Source organism: Rhinolophus sinicus, chromosome 3 (genome assembly GCF_057876585.1).
Source record: "Rhinolophus sinicus isolate RSI-liver-muscle chromosome 3, RSI-T2T, whole genome shotgun sequence".
NCBI lineage: Eukaryota > Metazoa > Chordata > Mammalia > Chiroptera > Rhinolophidae > Rhinolophus > Rhinolophus sinicus.
In genome coordinates, this window is record NC_142503.1 from 6,852,807 (window position 1) to 6,867,397 (window position 14,591).

The 14,591-nt window shown below is 40.9% G+C and overlaps 1 pseudogene; it reads right to left on the bottom strand.

The window, feature by feature from the left end:
* Nucleotides 1-5,780: 5,780 nt before the first annotated feature.
* On the bottom strand, nucleotides 5,781-6,124 carry LOC109454877 (large ribosomal subunit protein P1 pseudogene; annotated as a pseudogene).
* Between the last annotated feature and the right edge of the window lie 8,467 nt (nucleotides 6,125-14,591).

Consider the following 14,591-nt stretch of genomic DNA (forward strand, 5'->3'; position numbering starts at 1 on the left):
TGGGGCTGTTACCATAGCTGAGAGATAGAAAAGAACCCTGCACCTACCATCTCCTCGCGTGAGGTGGCCCTGGTGGACTTATGCTGGCCCTGGGCCTTCCTCTTGGAGTCCCTGTCCTGTTCCTACCTGCCTGGGCTGTAATGGCAGGACGAGGGAGGCGCGGTTGGCTGTCAGGCTTTGAGGGTAAATCTAGCAATCTCAAGACTAGGAAAGTGTGTATTGATTTTACAGACTTTATTTCATTGAACAAATATTTTTGAGGACCTACCTGATGCCAGGCACTTTTCTGGAAATTGAAGATAAGGTCTCAGCTTTCTTAGAGCTTACACTCTGGTCTATAGTGACAAGTGACAGAGGTAGGCTTCTGATATTCTCCTCTAAAACAAACTGAAATGCTGGCTAACTCCCCAGTTTCTGAAGCTTTGTGATGTTAATATGTGTGTTTTTTCTGCACAAGTAGAATTCTTTGGGACATATTTTAAAGCATAAAGTTCAGGTGTCATGGCATTTCTGGTTCTCCATTCATGTGCAGGCATGATCCTTCTGGAAAACTTGGGGTGGGGAGGAATTGTCTTGCATACACTTTATTCCTTCAGGTATTGCTCATGCCCTGAGCTAGGGTGAGTCTGGGTGAGTCTGCCATCCTCTGGGACAGAGATGGGCCAGCTGTGTGCACCAGCCACGTCCAGCCCACTACGTGTTGTGTAATAAGGTTTTACAGGAACTCTGCCATGTGCATTCATCTGTGTATCGTCTCTGGCCGCTTTCATGCTACAATGGCAGAGCTGAATAGCTGCAGCAGACATAGTACGGGCTGCTGAGCCAAAATATTTATTATTTTGCCCTTGTCCAAAGGTTTCCAGACTCTTTCACCAGAGCAATGGTTCTCAAAGTATGGTCCCTGGACCAGTAGCATCTGTATCACCTGCAACCTTGTAAAGAAATGCAAGTCCTCACCGTCCATCTACTCCATCGGAAACTCTAGGGTGGGCCCAGCAATCTGTGACTTTGATTCATGCCAAAGCTTAAGAACCACTGAACATGCAATTATTCCCTATAAGTTTCAGGGAACTATAGCTTACCAGGAAGTCAAAACCCTGCAGCAGGTTTTTTTGTTTTGTTTTGCTTTGTTTTTTTGTATTAAATTGGGGTGATATTAGTTAATAAAATTATATAGGTTTCAAGTGTACAGTTCTATGATACATCATCTGTATATTGCATTGTGTGTTCATGACCCAGAGTCTGTTCTCCTTCTATCACCATATATTTGACCCCCTTTACCCTCTTCTACCATCTCCCTCCCCCCTTACCCGCTGGTAACCACTAAACTTGTCTGTTATCTGTGTCTATGACTTTTTGTTTCCTTGTCTTGTTCCTTTGTTGCTTTCAGTTTTATATCCCACGTATGAGTAAAGTCATCTGGTTTTCGACTTTTTTGATGTACTTCGCTTAGCATGATAATCTCAAGATCCATCTATGTTTTCACAAATGGCAGTATCTCATCTTTTCTTATGGCTGAGTAATATTGCATTGTACATATGTACCACTTTTTCTTTATCCAGTCATCTACCAAAGGACACTTTTGTTGTTTCCACATCTTGTCTACTGTGAATAATGCTGCAATGAACATAGGGTACATATATCTTTATGGCTAAATGTTTTTAGGGTAGATACCCCGAAGAGGGATTGCTCAGTCATATGGTAATTCTATTTTTAATTTTTTGAGAAACCTCCATGCTCTTTTCCATAGTGGCTGTACCAATTTACATTCCCACCAGCAGTGTATGAGGGTTCTGTTTTCCCCACAGCCTCTCCAATACTTGTTATTACTTGTCTTGTTGATAACAGCCATTTTAACAGGTGTGAGGTGGTATCTCATCATGGTTTAGATTTGCACTTCCCAATAGCTGGTGGAGTTGAGCATTTTTTCATATATCTGTTGGCCGTTTGTATATCTTCTTGGGAGAAGTATCTGTTCAGGTCCTCTGCCCATTTTTTATTTGAATTGTTTGTTTTTCAGTTGTTGAGTTGTATGAGTTCTTTATATATTCTGGATATTAGCCTCTTCTTGAAGGTATTGTTTACAAATATCTGTTCCCATTTGGTTGGTGGCCACTTTGTTGATGGTTTCTTTTGCTGTACAGAAGCTTTTTAGTGTGATATAATCCCATTCATTTATTTTTGCTTTTACTTCTCTTGCCTTTGAAGTCAGATTCATAAAGTCCTCTCTAAGACCAACATACATTTTATTGTTTCAGGTCTTATATTTAGGTTTTTAATCCATTTTGAGTTAATTTTTGTGAATGGTGACAGATAACAGTCTAGTTTCATTCTTTTTTGTGTGACTTTCAAATTTTCCCAGCATCATTTACTGAAGAGACTTTTTCTTTTTCTTTTCTCCATTGTATGTTTTTGGCTCCTTTGTTGAAAATTATTTGCTTAGGTATATGTGGATTTATTTCTGGGTTCTCAATTCTGTTCCACTGGTCTGTGTGTCTGTTTTTCTGCCAATACCATGCTGTTTTGATTATTGTCACCTTGTAGTATAGTTTGAAGTCAGAGAGTGTGAAACCTCCAGCCTTGTTCTTTTTTCTCAGAATTGCTTTGGCTAGTCAGGGTCTTTGGTGGTTCCATATAAATTTGATGATTTTTTTGGTTCTCTTTCTTTTAAAAATGCCATTGGAATTTTGATGGAGATTACGTTAAATCTGTATATTGCTTTGGGTAATATGGCCATTTTAACTATGGTGATTCTTCCAATCCATGAACACAGAATATAATTCCATTTCTTTGTGGCTTCTTCAATTTATTTTAATAATATCTTGTTGTTTTCAGTGTATAGGTCCTTCACATCCTTTGTTAAATTTATTCCTATGTATTTTTTTTGGATGCAATTGTAAATGGAATTTTTTTCATTTCTTTTTCTGAAATTTTATTGTTAGTATATAGGAATGCAATGCATTTTTGCACATTGATTTTACATCTTACAGTATAATTGTATTTGTTCATTGTTTCTAATAGATTTTTTTGTGGAGTCTTTAGGGCTTTCTATATAAAGAATCATGTTGTCTGCAAAAAGTGATAATTTAACCTCTTCACTCCCAATTTGGATGCCTTTTATTTCTTTCTCTTGCCTGATTATTCTGGCTAGAACTTCCAATACTATGTTGAATACAGTGGTGAGAGGGGACATTCTTGTCTTGTTGCTGATCTTAGAGGAAAACTTTCCAGTTTTTCACCATTAAGTATGATATTAGCTGAGGGATTGTCATGAATGGCCTGTATTATGTTGAGGTATTTTCCTTCTATACCCATTTTATTGAGTGTTATAATAATAAATGGATAGTGTATCTTGTCAAATGCTTTTCCTGCATCTATTGATATGATCATATGATTTTTATCCTTTATTTTGTTTATGTGGTGTATCACATTGATGGATTTATATATGTTGAACAATCCTTGTGCCCCTGGAATGAACCCCACCTGATTATGATGTATAATTTTTTTAATGTATTATTGCATTCGATTTGCTAGTATTTTGTTTAGGATTTTTGCATCTGTATTCATCAGAGATATTGGTCTGCAGTTTTTTTCAGGTGTGTGTGTGTGTGTGTGTGTGTGTGTGTGTGTGTGTGTGTTATCCTTTCTGGGTTTTGATATCAGGTTAATGTTGGCCTCATAAAGTGAGTTAGGGAGTATTGTCTCTTCTTCAATCTTTTGGAAGAGTTTGAGAAGGATAGGTATTAAATCGTCTTTGAATGTTTGGTAGAATTCACTAGTGAAGCCATCTGGTTCCGGACTTTTACTTTTTGGAAAGTTTTTGATAATTGTTTCAATTTCCTTACTGTTGATCGGTCTAATTAGATTTTCTAATTCTTCTTGATTCAGCCTAGGAAGGTTGTATATTTCTAAGAACTTGTCCATTTTTCTAGGTTATTGAATTTGGTGGCATATATTCTTTCATAATATTCTTGCATAATCCTTTGTATTTCTGTGGTATCATCATAACTTCTCTTCTTTCACTTCTGATTTTGTTTGAGTCTTTTCTCTGTTTTCCTTAGTGAGTCTAGCCAAGGATTTGTCAATTTTATTAATCTTTTCAAAGAACCAGCTCTATGTTGCATTAATTTTTTTCTATTGTATTTTTGTTCTCTATTCCATTTAATTCCCTGCAGCAGTTTTCGAATTCCTGATATCTCCTTATTTTTTTCACATGATCACTTAGAAAATGATGTTGTGTGTTGGATGCATTGGCTGACGCATTTTAAGAGACGCTGTACATAATGGCATGAATGATTAAAAATTGTGTTCACTGCAGAAAGGATCATTAGCTGATTTTATAACACTATGAGGGCTAATATTTAGCTCATTGATTTATGAACAGCACATCAATGTCCCTTTTAAAAGTTTAATCTTTGAAAATTAATTTTTGATTACAGTTGAGGGGGAGACATTGACTGATTATGTGTGTTCATGTGCTGTGATCACAGATAACTCCCTGTATGGTCTCAGGAGACCAGGCAGGAGCCTGATTAAGACTCACGCGCAACGCGTGAGAAAGGCCTGGAGACGGCTGTGCCTCGTCCCTGGGGCCAGTTGCAGTTCTCCTAGGGCTGCGGACCTTGCCCACTATAGCCTTCCTCTGAAAAGGAAGGAAATCTGCATTTGGGGCACAGTGGGTTTAAATGTTTGGATTTCTGAAATATAGTGTTAATAATGCAATAAAAGGTAAGCTCTAAGAGCCTTCAGCCCATTGTTTGGAATAATATGTTTCCCTGGTTATGTGGATAAATTATGAGTGAAAAAAATCCCATCATACTTCTTCTTTTCTGGTTTTAGTGACATATAATTGACATACAGTGCTGTATACGTTTAATGTGTATGGCATCGCGATTTGACTTACAGAGATCGTAAAGTGATGACCACAATGTTTAGTTAACATCCGTCGTCTCATATAGATTAAAAAAAAAAAGTTTGCCTTGTAATAAGATCTCTAGAATCTACTCTCTCAACAACTTTCAGATATATCATAGAGCAGTGTTAAGTATCGTCTCCAGAGTGGAATGTCTGTCAAACTTCTTTGTGACTTGCCTGACTCTGTCCAGGCACCCAGACTTGAAAAATCTTCTTGACCAAACCTCTTCCTCTACCTTCACTTCAGGGTTAGTAGTTATCATTATGAGCTTTTTCTTTCATTCGTTTACCTGTGTCTCCCAAGCAGATGGAGTTTTCATGGTCAGCCCAATATTCTTTTGTTGTGTCATTAACCAAAAGTAATGAATGGCACCTCTGTTCTAGGTGATTAGGTAGAAATTCATCATTAAGTTGGCAAAGGAAAGATTTCAGGGAATTTCAGATCTTACTGCCTTCATCCCATTGATTCAATAGTCATGGAATTTATAATACGATTACCGGCCACAGGAGAATTCACAATCATACATTCCCTACTTGGATAGTGATTGTTAATGTGGACTCAATATAATTCACACATATTTCTGATAAAGCATTTTATACATGTGTCACCTGAATGCCTTTGTCAGAAATAGTATCATACTAGCTCACCTGTATCTTTTTTGCTAATTTTGGTTTTATTCTGAAACAGAACACAGACAATTCTCTACTGCTGGTTTGGCAAGCTACAACCTGTGAGCCAGATCTTGCTCAGTGTCTGTTTGTGTAAATAAAGTTTTATTGGAACTTGGCTATGCCCATTTGTTCACGTATGATGTATTTATTTGTTTCAGAGTTCAGCTTTTTATTGAACATGTTACAAAAGAGGTTTAGTCAAAAAAATCAAAGCCCATGTCATCCTCAGACTCCTCAGATTCTTCTTAGTTTGCTTCCCCTTCTTCTCCTCAGCTGGGGCAGCAGTGGTGGAAGGAGCAGGACTTTCTGCTGGGGCAGCGCCAGCTGCTGGGGTAGGTCCACCAGCCCCCACATTGCAGAGGAGGCTCCCGAGGTTGACATTGGCCAGAGCCCTTGCAAACAAGCCTGTCCCGAAAGGTTCAACATTTACACCGGCTGCTTTAATGAGGGCATTGATCTTATCCTCCGTGACCAACACCTCATCGTCATGTAGGACGAGGGCTGAGTAGATGCAGGCGAGCTCTCAGATGGAGGCCATGGTGCAGGCGAGTGCTGGGCGAGCGCTGCTGGGTGCTGGTCGCCCAATGCGGCCTTGGCTTCTTCGGAAGGACCAAGCACTTTACCGGCAGCGAAGGAAAACTGTGCACATATTACTTAGTGCTGCTTTTCTGCTACAATAGCCAGGCTGAGTCATGGTGAAAGGGGTCGTATGGACTTCAAAACCCAAACTGCCTGGTCCTTGGCAGCAAGTTTGCTGACCCCTGTTGACTACGTCACTTAATGTCATCAGCAGAAGCAGCACCTCAGGGTTGGGCATAGCCGTCTTTATGATGCTAAATCTGGTGGAGGATGTGTTCTTTCGCAGTTCAGCTTTGCTGGAGATGTATGTCAGGAAAGAAGTAGAAGCAGAGCGCCTTGTATTCAGAGACTGTTTCACCTAATGGACCACTTTAGGATTCTCTAGGGTTTGTTTTTAACCCTTTATTTTCTTATGTGCATACAAACATGATATAGATGGGTGCTTCCAGAGAGTGCCATCTTTCCTATTGGTGACATGAGCTGTGAACAGTTTGTAGTAGAATGTCCTAGGGAGACACGGCCATGTTGAAACTTTACTTTGATTCAGAATATGGGAGGCAGCCTTGCAGAGAACACCTCCACACCCCATCTTCTTTGTCATCATGTCCTTGTAGACTCCCCCACTCTTGGGTGTGGACTAGATCTAGTGACTGGCTCCTTATGGACAGAATATGGCAAATGTGATGGATGTCACTCCTGAGAACAGGTTGTAAAAAGCCTGTGACTTCTGTCTCCGGTGGTCTCTCCCTCTCTCTTGCTGTCTTGTTTGCCACTGGCTGCAAATGTGAAACTCCCCTGTGAAGAGACCCACGTGGTGAGAGAGAGCCCTGCCAACAGCCATGTGAGTGAACTTGGAAGCTGATCCACACCCCAAACCCTCAAGTGGAGCTTTCAGTTCCCAGCCCTGCCAAACAGCTTGAGTGTAACATCTTGACAGCCTTTGGGCCAGAGGCACCCAGCTATACCAACCCTGGATTCCTAACTCACAGAGACTGTGAGATCATAAATATGTGTGGTTTTAAGCCGTGACATTTTGGGGGGTAATTTGTTATGCAGCTGTAGGTAACTATTACACAGGAACAAAAGCCAGAGCTGAATTAGGAAATGATATGGCTTTCAGGTTGATATAACTTGTTCACTTTGCTTTATTTAAGTTAAATGAAATTGGAACTTATTACACAGGTAAATTAGTGCTCTTTTGAAGTATACTGTTATTTTATGTGAGTTCAAATGTCCCCACTTATTTTCAAACATGAACAGGGCCTCTCTGTCCTCTCACAGGTTAGCATACTGCTATGGGGCTGGGCAGGATGTCTCAGGTGGGTCTCCACCTACCTTTATACCTTTATGCATAGACATAATATCACAGCATCATATGGGGCATTCTATATCTATATCTATATCTATATCTATATCTATATCTACATCTACATCTACATCTACATCTACATCTACATCTACATCTACATCTACACCTACACCTACACCTACACCTACATCTACATCTACATCTACATCTATATCTATACCGGGGGTGCCAAAAAAAATGTATACAAGTGGACACTTTGGTTGATGTTGCTCAAGCAGTAGTTCACCGTAATCAGAAGTGTCTGGACGCTGATGGTCACCACTCTGAGCACCTCTTGTAGTTGCAGAAGTCACACATTACTTGTATTCATCCTTCGTTCTCGGTATATATTGAGTATTTACAATTTTAATATAGTTTTCCTTTCTTAAAATGTGTATACATTTTTTTTTGGCACCCCCTGTGTATACACACATGCACATGAGGTCGGGTAATTAAGTTCGGGAACTCAATTATCACAACCCCTCTCCCATCCTAGAAAAAGTGCAACATACCTCATGGCTGAATATCACTATGGTCACCTTCGAAGTACTCCCCTTGGGAAGCTATGCTCCAATGCCAACACCTAGTCTACCCTTCAAAGCAATTTTGGAACTCTTTTTCTGGAACGGCTATCAGAGCTGTTGTCGTATTACCCTTGATGTCCTGAATGTCATCAAAATGTCTTCCTTTCAATATTTCCTTTATCTTCAGGTAAAGTCATTGGGGGCCAAATCAGGTGAGTAGGGAGGATGTTCTAATTCAGTTATTTGTTTACTGGCTAAAAATTCCCTCACAGACAGTGCTGTGTGAGCTGGTGCATTATTGTGATGCAAGAGCCATGAATTGTTGGCAAAAAGTTCAGGTTGTCTAACTTTTTCATGCAGCCTTTTCAGCACTTCCAAATAGTAAACTTGGTTAACTGTTTGTCCAGTTGGTACAAATTCATAATGAATAATCCTTCTGATATAAAAAAAGGTTAGCAACATTGTTGCAACATGTTCGTGAACTTAATTTGTGTGTGTGTGTTTTGCCTTCTATGGCATATTTTATAATTTAAAAACCACAGAAAAGTACAAAAATAATATAACAAACACCCACACACCCAGGATTCTCAATTGTTAACAATTTATCCACCGACCTTGAATTTGTGTTTTTAAAAGTGATAAAAGCAATTAAGTCAAAGTACCCTTTGTCCACCCATCCTCAATCCTGTTCCCCTCCTTACCACCCAGACGTCAACACTGTTATGAATTTAGTATTCATGTTTTACTACAATTTACATACATTTATGTCTTTGTAAGCAATAAAGTATTGCATTGTACACTTGTAAATTTTACAGATGCAGGTTCAGACTGTACATACATAATATACATATATGTTTAGAATATATATTATTTTGCAACTTGCTTTCTTCTTTCAAATGCTCATGGCACATAGATCCAGTTCATTTCCTTCAGCTGCTGTGTAGGATTTGATTGTAGGGCTGCAGCTCCTTTTATTTATCTGTTCACAATTGAAGGACCTTCCCACGTTACCCAATTTCACATTACGACAATACTGCAGTGAATACCTTAGTGCATTCTCCTTGTGCACATATGGGAGGATTTCCATAGGGAAATAACTGGAAGCAAAATTACTGGGTAATATTATAAATACAGCTTTGATATTATGAAGTAGTGCCAAACGTTCTCCAAGGTGGCTGTGTCACTTTACACTTTCGCCAGTGGTGCATGAGGGTATCTGCTGTCCATATGTCCTGTATCAGGAGACTTAACATGTTTGCTGATGTTATGGATGTGTAATGGTTTTTTATTGTTATATTTTCTTGATATTTAGCGAGGCTGAATATCTTTTCATTTAATTTTCCTTTTCTGTAATAGTCCATTCACATACTTGGCTTTTTTCTCTGTTGAGTTTTGTTTGTCATTTTCTTTCTTTCCTTTTTTTTTCTGACATTCAATATTATTTTATATTCATTTCAGGTGTACAGATAGTGATTAAACATTTATATAATTTAAGAAGTGATCCTCTGACTAGCCTAGTACCCACCAGGAACTATGCATAGTTATTACCATATTATTGACTGTATTCCTTATGCTTTACTTTACATCCCCATGACTATTTTGTAACTACTACTTTGTACTTCTTAATCCCTTCACCTTGTTCACCCTGCTTCCCAAACCCCCTCCCACCTATCACCCCAACAAGTCTAGTGCCCACCCTGACACTATACGTAGTTATTACAATATTATTGACTATATTCCCTATGCTATACTTTACATCCTGATGACTACTTTATAACAACCAATTTAACCAATTTGTACTTCTTAATCCCTTCCCATTTTTCACTCACCCACTACCCCTCTCCCATCTGGCAACCATCAAAATATTCTTTGTATCTGCGATTTTGTTTCTGTTTTGTTTGTTTGTTTATTTTGTTCTTTAGATTCCACATATAAGCGAAATCATATTACATCTGTCTTTCTCTGTCTGACATACTCCACTGAACACAGCGCCCTCCAGGTCCATCCATGCTGCTGCAGTAGCAAGAACACATTTTCTTTCCTGGCTGAGCAATATTTCACTGTATATACATGTATGTACCATCCACTCTTTATCCATCCTTCCATCAACGGACACCCAGGCTGCCTCCACATCTTGGCCATTGTAAACAATGTTGCAATGAACATATGGATGCACATGTCCCCTTGAAGCAGCATTTTGGGTTTCTTCAGGTAAATAGGTTTCTTCGGAAATGGGATTACTGGGTCCTTCTTTGTCTCTTGTTATAGACTTTGTTTTAGTCTATTTTGTCTGATATAAGTGCTGCTACTCCAGAATTTTTTTTGTTTGTTTCCATTTTCATGAGATAACATTTTCCATCCCTTTACTTTCAATAGTGTGTGTCTTTCAACCTGAAGTGAGTCTCTCGTAAGAGTACATAAGGGTTTTGTTTTCTTATCTATTCAGCCACCCTATGTTTTTGACTGGAGCATTTAATCCACTTACAGTGAAAGTAATTATTGATAGATATGTAGTCATTGCCATTTTATTATTTAGATTTTTGATCTTTTTTCTTTTTCCATCTTAAAGAGTCCCTCTGACATTCCTTGTAACACTGGTTTGGTGGTGATGAACTCCATTAGCTTTTTCTTGTCTGGGAAACTCTTTATTTGTCCTTTGATTTTAAGTAATAGCTTTGCTGGGTACAGTACCCTAGATTGTGGGTCCTTGTTATTCATCACTTTGAATATTTCCTGCCAATCGCTTCTGGCCTGCAAAGTTTCTGTTGATAAATCAGCTGATAGTCTTATGGGAGTTCCCTTGTTAGGTAACTAACTGCTTTTCTCTTGCTGGTTTTTTGATTCTCTCTTTGTCTTTAACCTTTGCCATTTCAATTATAATGTGTCTTGGTATGGGCCTGTTTAGGTTCATCCGTTTTGGGGCTCTCTGCACTTCCTGGGCTTGTATATTTATTTCCTTCACCACCTTAGGAAAGTTTTCAGTCATTATTTCTTCAAATAGGTTCTCAATCCCTTGCTTTCTCTCTTCTCCATCTGGTACCCCTATGATGTGAAGGTTGTTATGCTTGATGGCCTAGAGGTCTCTTAAATTAGCCTCATTTTGGGGGCATTCTTTTTTTTGTGTGTTCTGATTCAGTGTATACTGCTACCTTGTCTTCTAAATCACTGATTCGATCCTCTGCTTCATGTAGTCTGATGGGGATTCCTTCTAGTGCATTCTTCATTTCAGTTATTGTATGCTTCACTTCTAATTGGCTCATTTTTATGGTTTCTATGTCCTTTTTAAGGCTTGCTGTCTCTTTCTTGAAGTTTTCACTAAGTTCCTTGAGCATCCTTATAATCAATTGTTTTAAACTCTGTCTCTGGTAGGCTGCTTGCCTCCATTTTGTTTAGTTCTTTTTCTGCATTTTCTCCCATTCTTTCATTTGGGATGCCTTTCTTTGTTTCCTCATTTTGGCTGCCTCTCTGTGTTTGTTTCTATGTATTAGGTAGGGCTGCTATGTCTCCCAGTCTTGGCTGGGTGGCCTTATGTAATAGGGGTCCTGTGGGGCCCAGTGGCACAGTCTTCTTGGTCACCTGCTCCAGGTGCTCCAGGAGTGTTCCTTGTGTGGGTTGTGTGTGCCTTCCTCTTATAGTTGAGACTTGGTTGCTGTGGTCAGTGGGTGGTACTGACAGTCAGGCTGACAGGCTGTGGGATTTGGCCATGTCCGCAGCTTCAGCTTATGAGCTTCTGTGTGGTGGGGTGGGGGAGTTCTACAACATGGAGCGAGATTCACCCCTGTGGGCTCTGGTAGCTGTTGAGACTGCCATTTGTGTGTGCTGCTTGTGAGGCTAATTGGGTGGTGCTCTGCTGTGATCTGAAGCCAACCTCCAAACATGTCAGTTCTGGGACCTCTTGGGAGGGGCTCTGGTGCAGGCCCAGGTCAGCCATTGCCTGTGACTGGCTAGGGAGTACCTGAGTGATCCATGGTTGGTCGCTGCCTGTGCTGTACTTGGAGGTGCATGAGAGAGGCCATACTGCAAACTGAGGATGGCTGACACCAGTATTGGGTCTGGGGTATAACTCCACAAAAAGTCAGGATACTCCAAGGCCAGCTGCCACCTGCTGGCTTCCTTAAGTTTCAGCCACTGATAAAGCCTCCTGCTGTATGCAATTTAGCTGAGGTAGGCTCTCAGTGAGTCAATAGGGTGGAGCGAGCGTAGCTCACCAGACCAATCAGATTCAGATTTAACCTGTGGTGGTGGGCTCAACACAGGAAAGACGGCCCCTGCCTGTCAGCTGCATGGAGGGAGGACTCCACACAGGGAGAATGGGGACTGTCCCTCCAGTTCTCACCCTGAAGTTATACAACTGAGTCTCTCCCCATATGTCTGAGAATCCCCAGAGTCACCGTTCTTCTGCCTGAGCCCAGGGTGAGTACCTGCCATTTAAGAGGATGTCTGGGTTTCCTGTAGCCTTCCATCCCACCCTGATGGTCAGAATCCCCAGTATTTTTCACAGTAAGTAGTTGTTGGTGCTCCTCCTCCTGGCACCAGTAGTCTGGGCTCGGGAGCTTGGTGTGGGGGGCTGGGGTCCTTCACTCCTTTGTGGGGAACTTCTGTGGCTAAGATAGCTCTCCTGAATTTCAACTGCCACATGTAGGTGTGGGAACAGACCATTTTGTGTCTCTGCCCCTTCTACCAATCTCAACATGGCTTCTTCTTTCTATCCTTAGTTATAAAACTTCTGTTCACCTAGACTTCAGGTAGTTCTCCAGCCTGATTTTTCTATAATTTAGTGGTAATTTTGATGTGTTCATGAGATGAGGCAAGCACAGTGTTTATCTACTCTGCCATCTTGAATCTTCCCTAACTGTTTTTCTTTCGCTGCTTTTAAGATTCTTTCTTTGTCTTTAACCTTTGGCATTTAAATTATGATTTGTTTTGGTGTGGGCCTCTTTGGGTTCATCTTGTTTGGGACTCTATACTTCCTGGACTTGTATGTTTATTTCCTTTGCCATGTTAGGAAAGTTTTCAGTCATTATTTCTTCAAATAGGTTTTCAAGTCCTTGTTCTCTCTCTTCTCCTTCTGGTACCCCTGTGTAAATGTTGGTATGTTTGATGTTGTCCCAGAGACCCCTTAAACTATGCTCATTTTTTTGGATTCTTCTTTCTTTTTGCTGTATTGATTGGGTATTTTATGTTACTTTATCTTTTAAATTGATGATTTGATCCCCTTCTTCATCTAATCTACTGTTGATTCCCTCTAATGTATTCTTCATTTCAGTTATTGTAGTCTTTATTTCTTACTGGTTCTTTTTCATGTCTTCTATCTCCATTTTAATGTTTCCTATCTCTTTGTTGAAATTCTCGCTGAGATCACTGAGCATCCTATAACCAGTGTTTGGAACTCTGCATCTGGTATTTTGCTTATCTCCATTTTGTTCAGTTCTTTCTCTGGAGGTTTATTCTGTGCTTTTGTTTGGGACATGTTTCTTTGTCCCCCCTTTTTGGCTGCCTCCCTGTGTTTGTTTCTATGTATTAGGTAGGGCTGCTATGCCTCTCGGTCTTAGTAGAGTGGCCTTATGTAGTAGGTGTCTTGTGGGTCCTAGTGGTGCAGACTCCCTGGTCACCTGCTCCAGGTGCTCCAGGTGTGTCTCTTGTGTGGGTTGTGTGTGCCCTCCTGTTGTAGTTGAGCCTTGATTGCTATTTTCACATCAGTGGGAGAGATTGACCCTCAGGATGATTGGTTGTGAGGGCTGGTAGTGACTACAGTGGAGGGGCTGCTGTGCAAGGGCTGACCTTACAGAGTAGAGCTCACTTTGGCAGGGCTCTGGTGCCTGCCCAATCTGCCCTTTGGGTGTATTATCCTTGGAGGCATATAGTTGATGCTCCAGCTTGGTCCAAAGCTGGTCACCATGCGTGCCAGCCCTGGGGCCTTTGAGGAGAAGCCCCAACACAGGCCAAGTTTAGCTACAGTCTGTGCCCTGCCCAGGGCCATCTGGTATGAACCACAAAGCAATCCACAAGATGGCTGTCATCCACATTGGGCTTGGAGGTGCCTTGAGAAGCCAATCTGTGAACCAAGGTTGGCTGTCACTGGTGCCAGGCTTAGGGCTGCTCAGCCAGAGGTATGGGACATGCAGAAGCCAGATGCTGCTTGTTTGGGTTTTATGAACCTTTCAGAGATTTTAGTCCACAGCATGAGCTAAAACAGGTTGTTTATACAGAAAAGTAACTGGAAGCAGCTTGAGTGCCACCAAAAGTTGGTGGGGTGGGGTCTGAGGGAATAACTAGGGTGAGGCAGATGAAAAGTGATAACCAATCTGATGGAGACTCAGATATGGCATGGAGGGCGGGGAAGGGCTCAACAAAGAAACAATAGCTTCCACCAGCACCTCCCTCTGGGAGAAAGCTGCCCTTCCTGCCCTCGTTCTCCAGCCAGACAATTCAGTTCCTCCCCACATGTTCCTGGTGTCTTTTGAGCTGCTGCCCCAGCGTTGGAATTCAGAGCCGGCGAGTCAGTCAGCAAATAAGTTCATATGTGTATGTGGGCTCTTTAAGAGGAGCTCCCA